Raw genomic sequence first — 19,086 nt, forward strand, 5'->3', positions numbered from 1 at the left:
CTCTATATAACACCACAATAGCTGCAGCTTTGAAATCTCTTGCCCCCCTCACACATACCAAAGCTCGCAAAATCAACAGACAGCCTTGGCACACCAGCCTGACCAAAGAACTGAGGCGAGCTTCCAGGGCTGCAGAGCGGAGATGGAAAAAATCCCACTCCAACGAGCACTTTATCACATTCAAACAGTCCCTCACTACTTTCAAGACCACACTCCCCACAACTAAACAAACTTCCTTCTCATCTCTCATATCCTCCCTGTCTCACAACCCTAAACAGTTATTCAACACCTTCAACGCTCTCCTCCGTCCCCCAGCACCTCCTCACTCCCCACTCATCTCAGCTGAAGACTTTGCCTCATTTTTCAAGTAGAAGCTTGAGAACATCAGAGACAGTTTTAGTGGACAACCCCCAGAGCCCTTCCTCCCAACTACCCAGCCCTCCACCTCAAAAACCAACTTCTCTACCATTACAGAAGATCGACTCTCCACTCTACTCTCAAGATCGCATCTCACCACCTGTGCACTTGACCCAATCCCTTCCCACTTCATCCCAAACCTCGCCACAGTCTTCATCCCAACTCTAACCCATCTCTTCAACCTATCACTAACAACTGGTGTTTTCCCCTCAAGCTTTAAACATGCCTCAATCACACCTATCCTCAAAAAGCCCTCTTTGACCCATCCTCTGTATCTAGCTATCGCCCTATATCACTTCTCCCCTATGCCTCAAAACTACTGGAACAACACGTCCATCTTAAACTGTCCTCCCATCTATCTTCCTGCTCCCGCTTCAACTGCTTACAATCAGGCTTCCGGTTACACCACTCCACTGAAACTGCCCTAACTAAGGTCACCAATGACCTATTAACCGCCAAGAGCAAGCAACACTACTCTATCCTCCTCCTCCTGGACCTGTCCTCTGCTTTTGACACAGTGGACCATTCCCTATTACTACAGACCCTCTCATCCCTTGGCATCACAGACTTGGCCCTATCCTGGATCTCGTCATACCTAACTGACCAAACATTCAGCGTCTCCCATTCACACACCACCTCCTCACCTCGCCAACTATCTGTCGGAGTCCCGCAAGGTTCAGTGCTAGGGCCCCTGCTCTTCTCCAGTTACACTTTTGGCATGGGACAGCTCATAGAATCTCACCGTTTTCAGTATCATCTTTATGCTGACGACACACAGATCTACATCTCTGAACCAGACATCACCACACTACTAACCAGAATCCCTCAATGTCTATTCACTATGTCATCCTTCTTCTCCGCTAGATTTCTAAAACTTAACATGGACAAAACAGAATTCATTGTCTTTCCCCCATCTTACGCGACCCCCCCAACAAACCTATCCATTACAGTAAACGGCTGCCCACTCTCCCCAGTCCCACAAGCTCGCTGCCTCGGGTAATCCTTGACACTGATCTCTCCTTCAATCCGCATATCCAAGCCCTTTCCACTTTCTGCCGCCTTCAACTCAAAAATATTTCACGGAGCCGTACATTCCTAAACCAAGAATCTGCAAAAACCTTAGTCCATGCCCTCATCATCTCCCGCCTCGACTACTGTAACCTCCTTCTCTGTGGCCTCCCCTCTAACACTTTCGCACCCCTCCAATCTATTCTAGACTCTGCTGCCCGACTAATCCACCTGTCTCCCCGCTATTCCCCTCTGTCAATCTCTTCACTGGCTCCCCATTACCCAGAGACTCCAGTACAAAAGCCTAACCATGACATACAAAGCCATCCGCAACCTGTCTCCTCCATACATCTGTGACCTCATCTCCCGATACTTTCCTGCACGCAACCTCCGATCCTCACAAGATCTCCTTCTCTACTCCCCTCTTATCTCCTCTTCCCACAATCGCATACAAGATTTCTCTTGCCCATCACCCCTACTCTGGAACTCTCTACCACAACATATCAGACTCTCATCTACCATCGAAACCTTTAAAAAGAACCTGAAGACCTACCTCTTCCGGCAAGCCTACAACCTGCAGTAACCATCGATCGACCAAGCCACTGCATGACCAGCTCTATCCTCACCTACTGAATCCTCACCCATCCCTTGTAGATTGTGAGCCCTCGCGGGCAGGGTCCTCTCTCCTACTGTACCAGTTGTGACTTGTATTGTTCAAGATTATTGTACCTGTTTTTATTGTGTACAGCCCTCCTCACATTTAAAGCACCATGGAATAAATGGCGCTGTAATAATAAATAATAATAAAAATAGTAACTAGGAGTCAGGAATGCTTCCAGGGGCGATCCCTATGAGGTCCCTGTGTCATTTGAGCAGTGTTTCCAACATTTTCAGATGTTTTTAGACCTTAAAAGGACCCCCGGGGGAATCACGGTAAAAATACTCGGGTCTCCCAAAGACTTACATTGGGCTCGTTGTTCTGGCCGAGTACCCAAGTATTCCAATTTGCTCGACCCGATCAACGAGCACCCGAGCATTTTAGTGCTCACTAGTGTTGAGCGATACCTTCCGATATTTGAAAGTATCGGTATCGGATCATATCGGCCTATACCGGCAAAATATCGGATCTCGCCGATACCGATACCCGATACCAATACAAGTCAATGGGACACAAATATCGGAATGTATCCTGGATGGTTCCCAGGGTCTGAAGGAGAGGAAACTCTCCTTCAGGCCCTGGGATCCATATTAATGTAAAAAATAAAGAATAAAAATAAAAAATATGGCTATACTCACCCCTCGGACGATCCCTGGCTGTCACCGCTGCGAGCGTCCGCCTCCGTTCCTGAGAATTGCAGAGAGTGAAGGACCTTCGATGACGTCGCAGTCAGGTGATCGGTCACCTGACCGCGACGTCATCGAAGGTCCTTCACTCTCTGCAATTCTCAGGAACGGAGGCGGACGCTTGCAGCGGTGACAGCCAGTGTTCGTCCGAGGGGTGAGTATAGCCATATTTTTTTTTTCTCTATTTTTTACATTAATATGGATCCCAGGGCTTGAAGGAGAGTTTCCTCTCCTCCAGACCCTTGGAACCATACGCACCGCACACTCCGATTCCGATTTCCGATATAAAAAAAATATCGGAACTCGGTGTTGGAATTCCGATACAGCAAATATCGGCCGATACCCGATACTTGCAGTATCGGAATGCTCAACACTAGTGCTGCTCACCCATCACTACAGATTACTATTTATCGGTTTGGTCCGGATCCACCAAAGATATAAGAGCTAAACATGTATGGTCCCCAGGGCTCAATCAGAGTTTTGTCTGTTGCTGGATGACATTTAGGCTATGTGCACACTTTGCAGATTCCACTGCGGATTTTTCCGCAGCGGAATTGCAAAATCCGCAGTGAAAACCCATCGCGGTTTTTACTGCGGATTTATCGCGGTTTTTACTGCGTTTTCTTCTGCGGATTTTCAACTGCAGTTTTCTATTGGAGCAGCTGAAAATCCGCAGAAAAGAAGTGACATGCTGCGGAATGTAATCCGCAGCGTTTCCGCGCGGATTTTTCTGCAGCATGTGCACAGCGTTTTTTGTTTCCCATAGGTTTACATTGAAATGTAAACTCATGGGAAACTGCTGCGGATCCGCAGCGGTCAAATCCGCTGCGGATCCGCAGCAAAATCCGCAAAGTGTGAATATAGCCTTAGAGGATCTTGTGAGAAATCTAATGTTTCTTTTCATTTCATGACAGAACCATAGCTAAGACCAAATAATAATCTTTATTTTTATATAGCGCTAACATATTCCGCAGCGCTTTACATTTTTGCACACATTATCATCGCTGTCCCCGATGGGGCTCACAATCTAAATTCCCTATCAGTATGTCTTTGGAATGTGGGAGGAAACCGGAGTGCCTGGAGGAAACCCACGCAAACACGGAGAGAACATACAAACTCTTTGCAGATGTTGTCCTTGGTGGGGTTTGAACCCAGGACTCCAGCGCTGCAAGGCTGCTGGGCTAACCACTGCGCCACCGTGCCGCCCTGACCTGAACAGATAAGCCCGAAGTCACAACAACTATGACCTGACCTAAATATGATCAGATGACTCATTGTTTATTAGATGGATGTGTCTATGAACTCCAAGCTGGGATAGACACTGACACCCCCTTGTATAACCGGCCATGTGTGATACACTCTCTGTGGCAGTAATTATAACATTATGTTTCATCGGATCATCCCACCCACATCTCGTGATGACGTTCCAGCCAAAGATTATCTGCAGCATGTCCTGAATGTTTCATACTTCCTCCTGACCTGATTATCTTACATGCATAATCTGTTCTCACCTTTATTTACGTGGTAGGACTAATGTAAAAAAATTGTTGAGGGGGCATGAAGTTTAGAAGAACCACAACCCTCTTTTCTACCAAAGGCAAGGCAAGATGGAATATGGTTATTTTAATTATATGATTCACCAGAGAATCTGTAAATGCATATTAAAATGATGCAACATTTTTTCCAGAAGTGGGGAATATGGGGATTGGTGATAACTTGGGGAACATTTTAACCACACTTCACTGTAATATGTTCATAGGAATTTACTATCTTTGTACCAGATTACGAAGCTGGATAAGACCATGGTGGGCCTTTCTTCACCTCAGTGACTACATCTTTGGAAATTGTGGAGTGAATATTAGCGTAAGAATCTTGATGGAGTCCTGCAAAGTCAATCAGTCTTTTTTATTGTCTGGTCTACCTTTGATCAGTGCTCAACCCCGCATATACACTGAATTTCTTCTAAGGCAGATCCTGTTTGTAGTTGTAGGACCCATCCAGTTTTTGGGTTGGTAGTTTGGCATAACCTCATATTTTTTGGCTCCCAATTACTATATAAAGGTACAGGGACAAGTGTATTTGGAGCATATGGAGTTGAGATGATTGGTCAAACAGGCCCTATTGATTGACAACTTCAGGAGAAACAAAGTTTGGGTATCTCATCTGGGGGTCGAAGAGTATGAAGTGTACTAACACTAGCATCTATTGAAATGAGGATGGATCACAAGGTTCCTAGATGGCTACACTACATCCCATCAACTTTTAATGGTCAAAAATATATATACAATTGTGTTTTTCCATTGAGAATGGTTATCCTGAAGTCTTATGTGGATGGGTCCGAAGATGTTCCTGTCGCAATGCAATTTCAGCTTTCTCTACACCATTGGATGGTCGTACAGGTCTGGGGCTCTCAACCAAGAAACTTTTGTGCTATTTGTGAATATGTATACTAATGAATTCATTACAATTATATATAGTACTGTTTTATTACCTGTGGGTGGTGGCCACAAAACCAGTTTGGTAAAGAAGTAACTGGACCGGTTTCACACAAACCTGGGACCTTCATCTTCAGAATTATGGAAGGATTTCCTCTAGGAGAGTCACAGCTGAGTGATGGCTCAAGTAGTACTGAAAGGAGACATATCTGATGCTTCTGTCCCCTACTGTAGTGACATCCCAGCCTTGAAATGACCAGAGCTGAACAGTTCTGAACTGATCTTCTGTTCTGAAGATCTAGAAGTGACTGTTGCATGATAACCAATCACCAAGTGGTACCTGCAAAAGCCGAGACTTAGCCTAACAAGACAACACAAACAAGTCTCCAGTCTTGGCTGCCAATATTGCTGACCCTACAGCTTATATAGGGACAAACTGTCCCTCCAATCACTTATGGACCCATACACAGGGTGTTCTCATCAATTCATAAGAATACAATGTTTTCTATGCGTGTGATGTAAAATCTCTCTCTTTGATACTGTGATATTTATGAGCTGCATCTCCAGGATCTTAGCACAAATTCTATAAGTTGGGTGTGGACCCCGGAGATGGATCTTCAGCTGAACTACTGACTCCTAGTGGACAAGAAGAACATGACACAGGGAGGGTCACAAAAGGGAATGTATTTTATATACACTTACTTTCAGCTAACCATTGTATGGGCATATATATATGGGTACTGCTATATGAAACATATGTATGGGCACTGCTGTATGTTAAATGTATGGGCACTGCTGTATGATATAAATGGGTATTGCTTGTGTGATTTATATGGGTACTGCTGTATGTTATATTTATGAGCACTGCTATATGTTATATATATGGGCACTGCTGTATGATATATTTGGGTACTGCTGTATGTTATATATATGGGCACTGCTGTATGTTATATACGTATGTATGGGTACTGCTGTATGAAACATGTATGGTTACATTATGTATTGGTATGTTAAATGTATGGGCACTGCTGTATGATATACACTGTGTTAGGGTTGGCGGAATGCACCGAGTATATATATATGTATAAATAGGTGCGTTCGCAACCCGGGGTCCACCATGCAGGAGAGGAACCTGCTGCTGGCAAATGGCAGCGCTATATGGCGGTATAAGCGGACTCTGTTAACTCCAGAGAGTCGCTGGAAATAAGATGCTGTGCCCTGTTAGCGTGTTAGCGTCACAGAAGAACACAGCTAACTGCTGAGCTGGAGGCAGTCAGAAAAGCATACAAACAGTCCTCACCGGAGGAGCCGGTATTCTAGGGGCTTATTTCAGCTGGGTCCCTGAATACATTCATGCAATACTCCTCACCGGAGGTGCCGGTATTCTAGGGGCTTATTTCAGCTGGGTCCCTGAACACACACATACAGGCGCAACCACAATTAACAAGCTCATGACATAAGGTGATACTAGCGCATGGCCGTGCGGCCATGCAAACCTTTTATAGCTGCAGCATGTACAGGACCTTCCAAGAAGGACCAATGGAAGGCTGCCACAGAACTTGATCAGGTACAGGGCCTTCCTGGAGGACCAATGGAAGTCGCTGCAGTACCTGAGCATGTGACCCTAGACCTCGACTGAGAGATCTTACCCTGGGCATGCTCAGTGTGTGCCAAGCACGACTTAGTCCCAGAAAAGCATGCTCGCCGCAGACCAGTGCAGGGTACAATAGCAGAGCCTGAAAAGGCAGCAGTAACCCTTTGCACAGTATCCGGCTGAGTGAGACGCTGGGACCGATGTCTCCGCTGAGCAGGCTCCACTGCGGCTGATGCAGAATGGGAGACCGCAGCAGACACGGCTCGAGATTCCCCCTGTGCAGCGGCGGGAACTCGACTCCTAACACAGTGTGGTGACCACAGACAGAAGGCGGGCAACCATTCTCCGTAACACCAACATGGCGGAAGTTGCTAGTCCAATTGTTAGGTCTTCCCGAATCTGGTTGTTTTTAACCCCTTTCTGACATCAGACGTACTATTCAGTCCATGTGACCCAGGCCAATTTAACCATGGATGGAATAGTATGTCTCAGCGATCGGCTGTGATCACGGGGGGAGCGTGGCTGATCGCCACCAGATGTCAGCTGATTCTGACAGCTGGCACGTGGCACTAGGTGCCAGGAGTGGTCACAGACTGCTCCTGGCACTTTAACCTCCGAAATACTGTGATCGAACATGATCACTGACTTCCAGAAGCCTTTGCATAGGAGACCTCGCATATGTGACGTGGGATCCCGAGGTTGCCATGGTGACCCAATGTTGCCATGATGACATCCGGGTCACCAGCGATAGGAAACTTGGTGATCATGTGAGTCACCCGTAGGGCAGTGGAATTCTCGGTATCGGGTCCGGTCGCAAGGGGGATGTCACGGTGGCAGCGACCCGGTCCGGGTACATCTCCTCCCCCTCGCGCTCCACTCAGTGCATCAATGGCGGGTTTTGGCGGCAATCTGTCACAGTCACTGGCACACAGTATCTGGCGATGCCAGGGCACGAAATCCTGTTTGTGACGCCAAGGTTGAGTCACCCGCATGGCAGTGGGATACTCAGTACCGGGTCCGGTCGCAAGGGGGATGTCATGGTTGCTGCGACCCGGTCCGTGGCCCTGGGCCTCAACGTTAAAGAGGAAAATGTTCAAAGTTTGTCGCGACGCCACCTGTGGAGTTCGGTTAGAAGTAGGACCGACTCTGTATTAAAGGGGTCCCCTGGGGGATGTTGCGGCAGCACGGATGTTACACTTCCCACAGGTGAAGCGGGGTCCCCAGGGTTCCTATGGTGTAAGGCATGGATGGTATAGCCGGTAAATAAATGGAGGGGACAAGCTGTAAGTCTTTACTTTGGGTGACAGGCCACAGTCCAGGGCACCGGCAACAGGTACATTAGGAGTCCAGGCAGTCAAGAGACAAGTGCAATCCTCTTGGCAGGTCAGGTTGGGGGCCTTCCACTCTGCGCTTGCTGTGTCTGAGGTCCCTGCTGCCACAAAGTGTTCCCAGCAAAGTCCTAATTCGTTCCCCTGTCCTGGGACAAGTACCTGTATGGTAGGCAGCTTGAGCTGTACCTTACCTTCTGGGGTCTCCGCACGGTGACTCCAGGCTCCAGGGTGCTTCTGTACCACAGGTGAAAATGGGCAATATTTGTGTAATTTTATGCCCTCCGATTCAGCTCTGTATCTTATAGTTCCACAAAAGCCTCGGGATGCGCGCTGACTCCATGGAGGCCTTCGCTCTCAGACAGTCTGTACAAACTACCGTGACTTCTCCTGACTAACCTGACTCCTCCTCCAAACCAGGATCTTTATTCAGGGAAGCTGCCCTAAAACAGGGTTTTGAGCTTCCCCTCCTGGCCTGGATTTGGAATGCGTTGTGTGTGTGATAACCTGCCAAAGGGAATCTCACTTGTCTCCAGGCATAGCACTATCCTCCCCGAGAGGAAGGCAGCACTACTGTGGTACCCGAACTCCTGGGGTGCCGCATTTCCCTCCATTAAATCCAGTACTCCTAGACTGGGAAAAGAGACAAACAACAGGTTAAAAAGACATATTTGTAAATACATTGAAAACACATCAAGACAGGTTAGTAACTTTTCATCCCTTACGGGAGGCACGGTTCTTGAGCATTACAAATAATTTATAAAAGTATATCTGGCCATATGCAGGTGTGTCCATGTTCATAAATTTAACAGTACCGAAGCGAGGGACCCGTCATAAACCCCCAATGTAGATCTTGGGCAGGCTTCAAGGCGTATCCAGACCCGGGGTTCACCACATCAGAGGGTTTTATCTTCGGTCTGCTGAAACAAAGAAGGCTCTACCCATGCCGGCAAGTGGGCAGAACCAGGTTGCACCTTGAGGGTGCCAAACTATTTACAATGAAAGTTTTTTGGGGGTAATCAATATCCATTACCTCAATTTCCATTATTAACCTACTAGATTGTGGCCCGATTCTAATGCATCGGGTATTCTAGAATATGCATGTCCCCGTAGTATATGGACAATGATGATTCCAGAATTCGCGGCAGACTGTGCCCGTCGCTGATTGGTCGAGGCAACCTTTATGACATCATCGTCGCCATGGCAACCATTATGACATCTACGTCAATACTGTGCCCGTCGCTGAATCAGAAACGTGAGATGTCTACGTCCTTTATGACATCATCGTCGCTGTGCCCGTTGCTGATTGGTCGAGGCCTGACAGCCTCGACCAATCAGAGACGCGGGATGTCTACGTCCTTTATGACATCATCGTCGCTGTGCCCGTTGCTGATTGGTCGAGGCCTGGCGGCCTCGACCAATCAGAGACGTGGGATTTCTACGTCGATGCTGTGCCGGTCTCTGATTGGTCGAGGCTGCCAGGCATTAGAGACGTGGGATTTCCAGGACAGACAGACAGACAGACAGAAAGACAGACAGACAGACAGACAGACAGAAAGACAGACAGACGGAAAAACCCTTAGGCAATTATATATATAGATAACGGAATACATGCAAACATTTTAAACAGGTAACACCAATTATTGACAGTCCCTGTAACGGGCTGGGAGTTGACCCTTGGTGCTACGAGTAGACCTACATAATTCCTGGTCTAAGATGTTTGCTGAAGTGTACCCACTGGTGCATATATTATTTGTAGACCTGCATTGTGTGGGTAAACTGGGAAATTGTCTGCAACTTCTCAGATTCACCATAGGTCTGACAGTTTCACCAATAGCAGAGGGTGGATTGTCTGGTTCCACTGCTGGGGTGACATTTGCTGCTTGAACCTGCTGGTGTAAAGTCTCTTCTGGTTCAGGATGGTTCTGAGTCACTTAGTCTTGTATTTCCGGCTGGGGAAAGGTTAGGACAGCTATCACTATGGCCTGATGTACTTGAGTCCAAGACTGGGGAAAATCTCCAAGAACGGTGTGGATTCTCTTTTTTTCTTCCTCCACAGGTTGAGAAGTTCTTGGGTTTTCTCCATTGTTCCTCAGTTAGTCAGGCCATATTTTGAGATGGTCTCTGGATACTGCAGTTGAAGTTTCTCCTCCATCTTTACTGATAAGGCAGACTTTCATGTTGTCGAAGTTTGAAGGTAAGATAGTATACGGTTCTGCTTCCCACTGGTCATCAGGTTTGTGCAGTCTTCTTTTCCGTTTTAGCACTTGTTCACCTGGTGACAAGAAAATTGCAGGGGCACGTTGGTTACAGTCGCTCTTGTTTTTCTCTTGCTTGTGATAGACTCCTTTCGATGCACTCTTGTACTTGGCGGTACTTTTGTTATCTCTCGGTATCCCAATCTGCATCTGGTGAGGTATTTTCTGGGGTTAGGAGTCCCATGTCTAGATCAACTGGTAGTTTACTAGATCTTCCTCTCATCTGGTATGCTGGAGTGCAGTTGGTGGACTTCACTGGAATGTGGTTGTACAAGTCTGCCAAGTCTGGCAGCATTTCTGGCCATAAGTTTCTTTCATGTGAAGGCAAGGTCTTCAGTAAGTCAATCACTACTTGGTTCATCTTTTCGCACATTCCGTTGTTTTGCGGGTGATACAGAGTTGTTCTGATCTTTTTGCATCCATACTGGTTGCAGAATTCATGAAACACTTCCGCTTCAAAGGCTGGTCCTTGGTCAGTATGTACCTTCTCAGGATATCCATGTGGTCTACAGAAGTGCTGTTGGAAGGCTCTGGTTGCGGTGGAAAGCTGGCAGCTCTACCGCTTCAAGTTCCTCTGAATCCTCTTCCACATCTGGTAGGTTGGGCATCCTGGATAACGCATCGGCGTTGGCATTCTTGTGCCCTGCACGGTACTTGATAGTGAAGTTGTAATTAGACAAGCGGCCATCCATCGCTGCTCCAAAGCACCTAGTTTTGACGTCTCCAGGTGGGTCAGCGGATTGTTGACTGTGTAGACTGTGAATTTTGCTGAGGCCAGGGAGTGCTTAACCTCTCTGTTACTGCCCAGACTATGGCGAGGAACTCCAGCTTAAAGGAACTACAATTTTCGGGGTTCCTTTCTGTAGGGCGAAGCTTCCTGCTGGCGTACGCATTTACCCTTTCCTTGCCTTTTTGTACCTGGGACAGTACTGCTCCCAATTTCACGTTGCTGGCATCCGTGTACAGCACAAACAGTTGTTCATATTCTGGGTAGGCCAGTACCTCATCTCCCGTGAGAGCCAACTTCAACCGGGTGAGGGATCTTTCCAGCCTGTCGTTCCAGTCAAACGGGATATTCTTACCTTTGGTTTTCTTAGATTGGCCCACTAACAGGTCTTGCAGTAGTGTGGCTATCTTCGTGAAGTCTGCAATAAATCTTTTGTAGTAGCCTACCAACCCTAGTAACTGTCGGACTTCATGGAGGTTACTGGGTTTCAGCCAGTTCTTAATCACGGTGATCTTGTCTGGGTCTGGGGCTACACTTTCAGAGCTCACCACATGGCCCAAATACTGTACTTTGGATTTCAACAGGTGACATTTAGATGGTTTTACCTTCAAGCCAAAGTTGGACAGGGCTTCAAACACCTCGGCCAGGTGTTTCAGGTGATCTTCATACGTCTTGGAGAAGACAATGACGTCGTCCAGGTACAACAAGACAGTTTCAAAGTTCTTGTGCCCAAGACATCATTCTCTGAAATGTTACTGGGGCGTTTTACAGTCCAAACGGCATGTAATTAAATTCAGTGAGACCCATTGGTGTTGTGAAGGCCGTCTTCTCCTTATCCGCCTCTGCTACGGGAACCTGCCAGTGCCCACTAGTGAGATCCAAGGTAGAAAAGTAATTAGCAGATTTTAACGCAGCCAATGACTCTTCTATTCTAGGCAACGTGTATGCATCCTTGTGTGTAATGTGGTTTATCTGCCTATAATCTACACACATTCTCATGGTGCCATCTTTTTTCCTGACGAGGACTAAAGAAACTGCCCAGGGGCTACTACTATCTCTGATTACTAGTGATGGGTGAGAACTAAAATGCTTGGGTGCTCGTTGCTCGGGTTGAGCAAATTGGAATACTCGGGTACTCGGCAGAACAACGAGCCCAATGTAAGTCTATGGGAGACCCGAGTATTTTTACCGCTATCCCCTGTGGGTCCTTTTAAGGTCTAAAAACATCTGAAAATTATGGAAACACTGCCCAAATGACACAGGGACATCATGGGGATTGCCGCTGGAAGCATTCCTGACTCCTAATTCATAGCTTTAATCAATTTTTTTCATGCCATTTTTCCCGGTGCCAGAAAAACACATTAAAACAAAACCAAAACAGATTTTGCTGGGAAATATGTCAAGGTTCATTCTTTCCAGGTTAATGACTTGCATGTAAGGCCAAATATTTAACCCCAGACCGAAAATTTCCTCCCCCATTTAGGCTTAGTTCAGACGCAGCCTTTTTGAAGCATTTTTCAACTTTAACATTGCTTTCAACCACTACAAATGCATTCACTGGGAAATGTTATTGCAACATTTAACAACCCTAGCTGGCCATGTGGTGTGTGACACATAAGCAGACCCATAAGACAAAAAGGCAGACTAGCGGTGGATACTGCGTCGCAGAAGCACTGTTGCCTTGATACTTTATTGTGGACATTCTTATCCGGACAGCATTAAGTATTTGAGCAGTATTTACTGCACTAGTGCCGCTGATCTCACACCACGTCCATAAGACGCCTTTATATCTTCTCTATGGAATTGTTACTGAAGAAGGCCAGGCATTGAGGCCAAAACGTTTATTTTGATAACTACAATAAAATCACAACAAAACCTCATTTAAGTTGAGTGGCTAAGTTTATCTTTCTCTACATAAGCAGACCCATCTTGTTTAATTTACGAAGGAATGACTCTTAAAGTGACAGAGCCTATTTTTACTGGTGCATCAGGCGCCATTAATCTTCTTAACCCCTTCATGACCCAGCCTATTGTGACCTTAATGACCTGGCCGTTTTTTGCAATTCTGACCAGTGTCCCTTTATGAGGTAATAACTCAGGAACGCTTCAACGGATCCTAGCGGTTCTGAGACTGTTTTTTCATCACATATTGGGCTTCATGTCAGTGGTAATTTTAGGTCAATAAATTCTGCGTTTATTTGTGATAAAAACGGAAATTTGGTGAAAATTTTGAAAATTTCGCAATTTTCACATTTTGAATTTTTATTCTGTTAAACCAGAGAGTTATGTGACACAAAATAGTTAATAAATAACATTTCCCACATGTATACTTTACATCAGCACAATTTTGGAAACAAAATTTTTTTCTGCTAGGAAGTTATAAGGGTTAAAATTTGACCAGCAATTTCTCATTTTTACAATAAAATTTACAAAACCATTTTTTTAGGGACCACCTTACATTTGAAGTCAGTGTGAGGGGTCTATATGGCAGAAAATACCCAAAAGTGACACCATTCTAAAAACTGCACCCCTCAAGGTGCTCAAAACCACATTCAAGAAGTTTATTAACCCTTCAGGTGCTTCACAGCAGCAGAAGCAACATGGAAGGAAAAAATGAACATTTAACTTTTTAGTCACAAAAATGATATTTTAGCAACATTTTTTTTATTTTCCCAATGGTAAAAGGAGAAACTGAACCATGAATGTTGTTGTCCAATTTGTCGTGAGTACGATGATACCTCATATGTGGGGGTAAACCACTGTTTGGGCGCACGGCAGGGCTTGGAAGGGAAGGAGCGCCATTTGACTTTTTGAATGAAAAATTGGCTGCACTCTTTAGCGGACACCATGTCATGTTTGGAGAGCCCCCGTGTGCCTAAAAATTGGAGCTCCCCCACAAGTGACCTCATTTTGGAAACTAGATGCCTCAAGGAACTTATCTAGATGCATAATGAGCACTTTAAAGCCTCAGGTGCTTCACAAATTGATCCGTAAAAATGAAAAAGTACTTTTTTTCACAAAAAAATTCATTTAGCCTCAATTTTTTCATTTTCACATGGGCAACAGGATAAAATGGATCCTAAAATTTGTTGGGCAATTTCTCCTGAGTACACCGATACCTCACATGTGGGGGTAAACCACTGTTTGGGCACATGGTAAGGTTCGGAAGTGAAGGAGCGCCATTTGACTTTTTGAATGAAAAATTATCTCCATCGTTAGTGGACACCATGTCACGTTTGGAGAGCCCCTGTGTGCCTAAACATTGGAGATCCCCCACAAATGACCCCATTTTGGAAACTAGACCCCCAATGGAACTAATCCAGATGTGTGGTGAGCACTTTGAACCCCCAACTGCTTTACAGAAGTTTATAACGCAGAGCCATGAAAATAAAAATAAAAAAATTATATTCTCAAAAATAATTTTTAGCCCAGAATTCTTTATTTTCTCAAGAGTTACAGGAGAAATTGGACCCAAAAAGTTGTTGTCCAGTTTCTCCTGAGTACGCTGATACCTTATGTGTGGGGGTATACCACTGTTTGGGCACACGTCGGGGCTCAGAAGGGAAGTAGTGACTTTTGAAATGCAGACTTTGATGGAATGGTCTGCGGGCGTCACGTTGCGCTTGCAGAGCCCCTGGTGTGCCTAAACAGTAGAAACCCCCCACAAGTGACCCCGTTTTGTAAACTAGACCCCCCAAGGAACTTATCTAGATATGTGGTGAGCACTTTCAACCCCCAAGTGCTTCACAGACGTTTACAACGCAGAGTTGTGAAAATAAAAAATAATTTTTCTTTCCTCAAAAATGATGTTTTAGCAAGCAATTTTTTATTTTCAAAAAGGTAACAGGAGAAATTGGACCCCAGTAATTGTTGCGCAGTTTGTCCTGAGTATGCTGGTACCCCATATGTGGGGGTAAACCACTGTTTGGGCACACATCGGGGCTCGGAAGTGAGGGAGCACCATTTGACTTTTTGAATACAAGATTGGCTGGAATCAATGGTGGCGCCATGTTGCGTTTGGAGACCCCTGATGTGCCTAAACAGTGGAAACCCCTCAATTCTACCTCCAACACTAACCCCAACACACACCCCCTAACCCTAATCCTAACTGCAGCCATAACCCTAATCAAAACACTAACCACAACCCTAATTCCAACCCTAACCCTAAGGCTATGTGCCCACGTTGCGGATTCGTGTGAGATTTTTCAGCACCATTTTTGAAAAATCCGCGGGTAAAAGGCACTGCGTTTTACCTGCGGATTTACCGCGGATTTCCAGTGTTATTTGTGCGGATTTCACCTGCAGATTCCTATTGAGGAACAGGTGTAAAATGCTGCGAAATCCGCACAAAGAATTGACATGCTGCGGAAAATACAACGCAGCGTTTCCGCACGGTATTTTCCGCACCATGGGCACAGCGGATTTGGTTTTCCATAGGTTTACATGGTACTGTAAACCTGATGGAACACTGCTGCGAATCCAAAGCGGCCAATCCCCTGCGGATCCGCAGCCAAATCCGCACCGTGTGCACATAGCCTAATTCTAAAGGTATGTGCACACGCTGCAAAAAACGCTGCGGATCCGCAGCAGTTTCCCATGAGTTTACAGTTCAATGTAAACCTATGGGAAACAAAAATCGCTGTACAGATGCTGCAGAAAAACTGCACGGAAACGCAGCGGTTTACATTCCGCAGCATGTCTCTTCTTTCTGCGGATTCCGCAGCGGTTTTACAACTGCTCCAATAGAAAATCGCAGTTGTAAAACCGCAGTGAAATGCGCAGAAAAACCGTGGTAAATCCGCCATAAATCCGCAGCGGTTTAGCACTGCAGATTTATCAAATCCGCTGTGTAAATATCCGCCGAGGACCAGAATACGTGTGCACATACCGAAACCCTAACCCTAACCCTAGTTCTAACCCCAAGCTTAGTGGGAAAAAAAAATTCTTTATTTTATTATTGTCCCTACCTATGGGGGTGACAAAGTGGGGGGGGCGGCATTTACTATTTTTTTTATTTTGATCACTGTGATAGATTTTATCACAGTGATCAAAATGCACATTGGAACGAATCTGCCGGCCTTTTGGAAGATGGCGGCGCCCATGGAGAAGATGGACAGACCCCGGGAGGATCGGTAAGTATGATGAAGTGGGGGGAGCAAAGGGGGGTGGATTGGAGCACGGGGGGTGGATCGGAGCGCGGGGGTGGATCGGAGCACGGGGGGTGGATCGGAGCATGGGGGGGTGGATCGGAGCACAGGGGGTGGGATTGGAGCACGGGGGAGCGGATAAGAGCACGGGGGGAGCAGACAGGAGGACGGAGGGGACCGGAGCAGTGTACCGGACTGATCGGAGGACTGGGGGGGATCGGTGGCAGTGGGGGGGGGGGGGGGCAGACCAGTGTTTCCAGCCATGGCCGATGTTATTGCAGCATCGGCCATGGCTGGATTGTAATATTTCACCAGTTTTAATAGGTGAAATATTACAAATCGCTCTGATTGGCAGTTTCACTTTCAACAGCCAATCAGAGCGATCATAGCCACGGGGGTGTGAAGCCACCCCCCTTGGGCTGTACTACCACTCCCCCTGTCCCTGCAGATCGGGTGAAATTGGAGTTAACCCTTTCACCGGATCTGCAGGGACGCGATCTTTCCATGATGCCACATAGGCGTCACAGGTCGGATTGGCACCGACTTTCATGACGCCTACGTGGCGTCATGGGTCGGGAAGGGGTTAAAGGGCCAATATGAAACTGTGGGTCTCCTAAGCTGTTGTAGCCTATGCTGTGAATGGATGGGCTGCAAGAATTACGACGCACCACAATACCCCTTTCATAAGAATTCCAGGAGGGATTCCTGAAAAAGTATTGCATTGAATTCAAGGCCTTCCCTGCTACCAATTCAAATGCACCCCAATAAGCCTCAGAACCAACATACTGGATGGGCCCATGAAAATCCACTTCACAATATTCATTTTGTACTCCCGTACTCCTTTGTTTTACACATTGGCAGCAAAGCCAGCAATGCTGCACAGTAATATGCACCCCATTAGGCCTTGGAACCCACATACTGGATGGGCCCATGAAAATCCACTTTACAATATGCGTTTTGTGCTCCATAGTCCTTTGTTTTACACAATGGAAGCAAGGTGAGTCCTGCTGCATAGTCAGTCATATGCACCCCATTAGGCCTTGGAACCCACATACTGGATGGGCCCATGAAAATCCACTCGTATTTTGTAATGGTATGAATGTTTCCTCTTTGCACAATTATTTACAGGAGAATTTTGCAATTTTTTTTGCCATATTTTTAACACTAAGGATCAGATACGGCTTTAACCCCTTACCGGCATCGGACGTACTATACCGTCCGATGCCGGCTCCCCTGCTTTGATGCAGGGCTCCGCGGTGAGCCCGCATCAAAGCCGGGACATGTCAGCTGTTTTGAACAGCTGACATGTGCCCGTAATAGGCGCGGGCAGAATCGCGATCTGCCCGCACCTATTAACTAGTTAAATGCCGCTGTCAAACGCAGACAGCGGCATTTAACTACCGCTTCCGGCCGGAAATGACGTCATCGCCGACCTCCGTCACATGATCGGGGGTCGGCGATGCTTGAATATTGTAACCATAGAGGTCCCAGAGACCTCTATGGTTACTGATCGCCGGTAGCTGTGAGCGCCACCCTGTGGTCGGCGCTCACAGCACACCTGCATTTCTGCTACATAGCAGCGATCAGCAGATCGCTGCTATGTAGCAGAGGCGATCGTGCTGTGCCTGCTTCTAGCCTCCCATGGAGGCTATTGAAGCATGGCAAAAGTTAAAAAAAAAAGTTTAAAAAAATGTGAAAAAAATTAGAAAAACATAAAAGTTTAAATCACCCCCCTTTCGCCCCAATCAAAATAAATCAATAAAAAAAATATCAAATCTACGCATATTTGGTATCGCCGCGCTCAGAATCGCCAGATCTATCAAGTAAAAAAAAGTATTAACCTGATCGCTAAACAGCGTAGCGGGAAAAAAATTCGAAACGCCAGAATTATGTTTCTTTGGTCGCCGCGACATTGCATTAAAATGCAATAACGGGCGATCAAAAGAACGTATCTGCACCGAAATGCTATCATTAAAAACGTCATCTCGGCATGCAAAAAATAAGCCCTCAACCGACCCCATATCATGAAAAATGGAGACGCTACGAGTATCGGAAAATGGCGCAATTTTTTTTTTTTTTTTTTTTAGCAAAGTTTGGAATTTCTTTTCACCACTTAGATAAAAAATAACCTAGTCATATTAGGTGTCTATGAACTCGTAGTGACCTGGACAATCATAATGGCAGGTCACTTTTAGCATTTAGTGAACCTAGCAAAAAAGCCAAACAAAAAACCAATGTGGGATTGCACTTTTTTTGCAATTTCACCGCACTTGGAATTTTTTTCCCGTTTTCTAGTACACGACATGCTAAAACCACTGATGTCTTTCAAAAGTACAACTCGTCCCGCAAAAAATAAGCCCTCACATTGCCAAATTGACGGAAAAATAAAAAAGTTATGGCTCTGGGAAGGAGGGGAGCGAAAAACGAACATGGAAAAACGAAAAATCCCCTGGTCATGAAGGGGTTAAAAATGGCTAATACTTGCAATACAATGCAATTTTATTGCTAACAACAAAATTCAAGGAATATTATAATTGAATAGTGTGAGTGCGTACACCTTTGTATATGTTAACTTACACAGGTTAATAAGTACATGTAAGGATTAAATAAATATAGTGATTACGTATATATGAAGATTAACTACATACAGTATACTTAGGTGATCACCAAGAGGCTTTTAAACATCATCCGGCTGGAATATCAGAGAATCAACACCAATGCAGAGAACCCCTGGGAGATTACCTACACTGCATGGGTGTCCCCAATTATGCAAGTATCAGCACACTGTACATGTGAGTATTGTGTCCAATGTGAGCAACTAGGCAACA

The sequence above is a fragment of the Ranitomeya imitator genome, chromosome 1 (assembly GCF_032444005.1).
Source record: "Ranitomeya imitator isolate aRanImi1 chromosome 1, aRanImi1.pri, whole genome shotgun sequence".
Lineage (NCBI taxonomy): Eukaryota > Metazoa > Chordata > Amphibia > Anura > Dendrobatidae > Ranitomeya > Ranitomeya imitator.